The sequence below is a fragment of the Paramisgurnus dabryanus genome, chromosome 19 (genome assembly GCF_030506205.2).
Source record: "Paramisgurnus dabryanus chromosome 19, PD_genome_1.1, whole genome shotgun sequence".
NCBI classification, from domain to species: Eukaryota; Metazoa; Chordata; class Actinopteri; order Cypriniformes; family Cobitidae; genus Paramisgurnus; species Paramisgurnus dabryanus.
In genome coordinates this window covers 5232787-5238220 of record NC_133355.1, presented here as the reverse complement: position 1 = coordinate 5238220, position 5434 = coordinate 5232787, and positions in this window count along the sequence as shown.

Sequence of the window (5434 nt, the reverse complement as noted above, 5' to 3'; positions counted from 1 at the left end):
TATTTTTATTCACCATAAGAGGGCAGTAAAAGACAAAAGAGGAAAGAGAAGACTGTGAGGTCTACCTTCTATTCAATATATCAAATACTTGAAATATCGAATCTGCAATATTTCATGAAATCACACATACTGTAGGTCTATTAGTTAATAGCTCATTAATTTAAAATCTTCCCAAAGTAAAATGTTTCCAAAAAGTTTTTCAGCTTCAAAGTCTTCAACATTGATTTAAAAAAAATATTAATTGTTCTGAAGAATAATATATAAAGTCTGCATTTTTCTATTCTTTATGCACAAAAGTATTAATGGTTTAAAATATGTATTGAAAGTTAGATATTTTAAGATATACTGTAAAAAATTGCTGTAATTATGCAGCTGGTTGCCAGTAACTTACTGTAGAAGATACAGACCGAAAATGTTTCATGTTTATTTAACTTTGAACAAACGGTTGCCAGGAAATAACATAAATGTAAAATCTACAGTAAGTTACTGACAGCTAGTATCCAGTAATACTGTAATTTCTACAGATTTTTTTTCACGAATTTCCGCAATTTTTCGTGATCGTATCACGAATTTCTGTTTATGTGTCATTGTCACGTATTGGTTACTCAACAGCTTTTTCCTATTTTCAAACCATTTTCGCTTCGGTTTAGGGTTAGATTTGGTGATTGCATTAGGATGTCACTTGAAGTGTTGGTTTATACAATTTTTCTTATTTATTTTTTATATTTTCTAAATTTTAAAACATTGTTGCCTGGCATTAGGGTTAGAGTTGGGTTTGGGTAAGGATGTCATTTTATGTAAATCTTACGCTAAACCGAAGTGAAGATGGTAAGAAAATAGGACAAAACAGTTGAGTAACCAATACGTGACAATGACAGATAAACAGAAATTTGTGATATGATCACGAAAAAACTCGGAAATTCGTGACTATAGGTACATATTTTCGTGTGACTGGGTGTGCATTTAACACAAGTGATTTTGCTGAGAGAGGTACATATTGGCAAAGGTATACATATGGTAGCATACATACCAGGACCTTTTAAAAGGATACTGCCTCAGTGACAGCTTTTTTGACCATTTTTTACTGACAGGGTACCCAATTTCTACTGGTTACAAGCAAAACATGCAATGTCATATCTCAGATCATCTTAAACTGATTTCTTGTACGTGACTGAGTTCATTGTACTCACACGGCTTCAGTCACAAGATGGAAATGGGACGTTTGGATATGTAAATCTGCATCAACCATGTCACGCTTTTATGTCAATATGGGCCAATATCTCTGAGGCCTGTTTTCAGCACCTTGGTTAAGTTAGATAACAAATAACTAAGGCAGTAAAGAACAAGGCTTTGAACTGGTTCACGGAATGAAATCCAGAAACTTTTAATATTTTGCAAGGAACAGAAACGAAACCAGAAACTTTCAAAAAATATATGTTCTGAAACAGAATCTATTTAAAAAAATAATGTAACTGGTTAATAACGTTATTTTTTCCGTTCTTTGACAAGATTTAGACAGATCACGACCCATGGTTCGGGTCGCATGCAATTCGCAGATTAATACGCAAATTTAAATAGAGTGAAAGTTGATGATTTGCATGTGTTTCAAAGGCTTGCAAATATAAAAAACATTTTTTTAAAACAATTTAACCACAAAAAGGCGCTAAAATTAGCAATTTTCTGTACGCACAGATGCACATGCCGTACGAGTGATTATCCCTATGCCCTTCAAAGATCAGAACTCTTGATGTATAAACTTGGGAGAGAGTTGCGCTGTAGCCTCATACTGTAGCCCATCAAAATACATTTGGTGAATAAAGCACTGAAAAACAACGTAATTTTCACATTATGTGGAGTGACTGTTTATGGTGCATCTTCTTGCTGAAGCGCCGTTTGGAATTTGTCCTCCATCTGTGTGTGTGCGTTTAAGTGCACTCAAAAGTGCATACACGGAGAGACGCTTTTTAAATAGCAAGCAAACAATCTTTCTGTTCTTGACAGGACACATAAAAACAAAATAATCTCGAAATACCACAGTATTCTTTTTCTAATAAAAACATTTAAGTTGTTTGCCAATAAACGACATGGCAGAAATTGTCCTTGTCTTAATTCATGTATAATTCTGAAACAAATGTAGGCATGTCAGAATTACAGTTATGCCGCTTACATAATGTAGCCTTTTTGAATGTTCAATGACATAGACTTTATGTAGACTAAGTTTAATGTCCTAATGATAAGCCAACTTATTTGTATGTCCCACAGCTGACATGGAACGTTATTAACCGGTTCAGGAACTTTATTTTTTGTGCTAACCGGTTTAGGAACGTCAATTTTAGGGTTGAACCGAAAACTGGAAACGTTCAAATACTGTTTCTGTTCAGAACGAACCAATTGGGGAAAAAATCTGGTTCAAAGCCCTGGTAAAGAATTTCTTCATATTTTTTGTTGATATGCTGTAATGTTGTAAGTTTACAGTAAATCTTAACTGCACAGAATGTCTGTCAAGGTGGCATTGTTGAGAAGAATCTGTTTTTTACGAATCTATAATGGATCAACTTTAAAAATGACTTCAAATTTAAAGAACTTAAATGTTCTCACTTTAAGTAACATTTTACATTTTTTAGGTGTTACCAATTGAAGTAATATTTTGAGGTTTTATCACCTTACATTTTTTATATAAAGTGAGAAAATTAAACCAATAAAATCTATTTTTATGTAGATCCAACTTTCAGGTTTTACAGTCTACGTACTGATGAAACTTTTGATTTGAATTATTAGGCAAAAGTAGTGAAAATATACATGATAAGACAAAAGTTACACACCTGATTCCTTTTTGGTAGGGACATCTCAATAAAACGTTTTAAGATTTTATCCCCCGGTTTCACAGACAAGGTTTAAGACTAGAATAAATCACAAGTTTGAGCTGTTTCACCTGAAAATAACTTGTACGGACAGATCTTAAAATATCCCAGTGCTATTGATTTGTCAAGATACACACCAGTAACATGTTTATAAAAGATGCTTAAACTTCTTAATTTAACTAAGGCCTAGTCCTGGATTTAAGCCCTGTCTTTGAAACCATGCCAAAATTGATGGACTGCAGAAGCTATAAGAAAACCAAATGTATAGTAGAGCACAAAAGGGAATAAAGGGCACAAAATGTAACAGTAATTTGATATATCTATCTTAGAAATTGTAAAGCTCCTTGTGATAAAAACGATCATAAATAAATATCACATCCTTGTCAGCATAAATTCAATTTCTGTTTTAGATCAGACTTTGCAACATGATCTCATGGAAATCCGTGTTATAGTCACAGAAATTTTTATCACTTTATCCGTGTCCATGTCACAGAATTCAGTTTTTTCCCATGACAAGAGCACAGATGTCTTTTCCGTGTCACTCCCACAGATTTCTCGTGTCATTTTATTTATTGTTTTCTCGTTGTTTTTCTATTTTCAAATCATTGTCGCTTGGGGTTGGGGTTAGATTTAAGGTTTGGGTAAGGATGTACTTTTATGTATTGGTTTCTAGATGTTTTTCTTCCGCTTTTAAAACTATTCTCGCCTGGAGTTGGGGTTATAGTTGGGTATAGTTTGGGTTAGAATATAAAATTTACCAACAATGGTAAGAAAATAAGAAAAAACAATGAGGAAACAATACATAAAATGACACAAGAAATCCGTGGGAATGACATGGAAAAGACATACATCACGGAAAAAAAGCTGAATTCCCTGAAGTCACATAAACAAGGATAAAGTGATAAAATTTTCAGTGACTATAACACAGATTTTGTGTATAGATAACTTTGTTTACAGTAATTATGACTTTTTAGCTGAACTTTATTGGCTGTGACATTAGTGAAAGTTGACATTAGTGTTTCAAATCAAACCACTCTGCTGACTTATGGTGATGCATGTTTTTAATTGACAGTGTTCAGGTGTGATGTCTGGGAATGCACCATCTGCATCCAGGTGGGACTGGAGAAAAACCTTCCCCTTGTCCTGGTGGTCTTCCGTTGACTTGTGCAGACATATGTCTTATTTTTTGTGTTGCTCATATTGCCCATATTCCTTTACCACACAAGATCAACCTAAAGAGGCGCTCCTTTACTCTATTGTCTACCATATAGTGTTGATAGTATAGCTTACACAGGTGGATGTAGTGCTAACTATGTTAAGAGTTTTGGAAACTTGTTAAAAGTATTGAAAAAAAGTGTCAAAGCAATTGTAAAAAACTGTAATTTTGGTTCAGTGTTACTTTTTAACACTCTGTAAGATTGGGACATATATATATCCGCCAGTTTTTATTTAACTCTGGGGATTTTGCTGTATGAGGGCTTCCTGGGGTTAAATAGGGGCTGCCTGTGCAGGGCCAGCGCTAACGGACCAACATTTTGCCAATGAGAAAACCTGCAAGGGGCCCTAAGGCTATGCCCATAAAAGACCATCATAGGCTTGTTTTCAGGGAAGTAGGTGTACATTTCCACAGAATTTCACTTAGGCTGGTTATCTAAATTAGATGCAATTCATCCTATTTATTTCATTGTTCTTTTACAGTTTATACCAACCAAAGCTAATCTTAGTCAATTCTTTGCTCTCCAAATGCTCTCACCTTGACTAGAAATATTAATTGTAAGAACTGGTTAGTCCTGCTACATAAATTAAAAAACATAAATTAGCACGATTAGCATGATTACCACAATTAGTCAATTAATTTTAAAAAATTGGTGCCGGAAATGAAATAGAGTAGCCAATATTTGTTTAAGTTATAGCACACATCTTTTAAGTTAGTAGCCTAGTAAAACTTAAAAAAAGTGAATTATCGTGTGTGTCTCTTTCCATGTCAGCTGTTTAAAAACACTTGACCTTTTTGTATCACCATTGGTGATACAAAAGACCAGACAAATATCAGCTCTTAATCACTTGTCATTTTGATGTCTAATTTTGATCATATAACATAAATTTACAGGTAATTCATTAATCCATGTATTGTAATATTTAGTATTACAGGAGCAAATATTAAAACATATCTTATATTTTCAAGTTTAAAGACCTTTTTTGTGTGAAAGTGTACTCATATTTACATGTATTTATGGTAAAATATGTTATTGCATTTTATGTTTCTGGCAGCTTTTAATTTATTTTCCCATTACGAAATCCATATTTGGACATTTTTCAAAATGGCCGCCATGGCCCCCAGGGGCCATATTTCGAGGGCCTACGATCCAAAATCTGATCAGACTCCTTTTGTGAGCCTTTCTACCAAATTTGATGCTTTTATCACAAAGTGATTGATTTTTGCGCTTAACTGCCCTACTATAGTATCTACCCCCAACAAACCACCTCCATGATAGACTGTGTTAAAGTATTTCTCCCATGCACTCCAATGAATAAAAACTGCTGGGTTGTTTTTACCCATTGTTGGGTCAAAT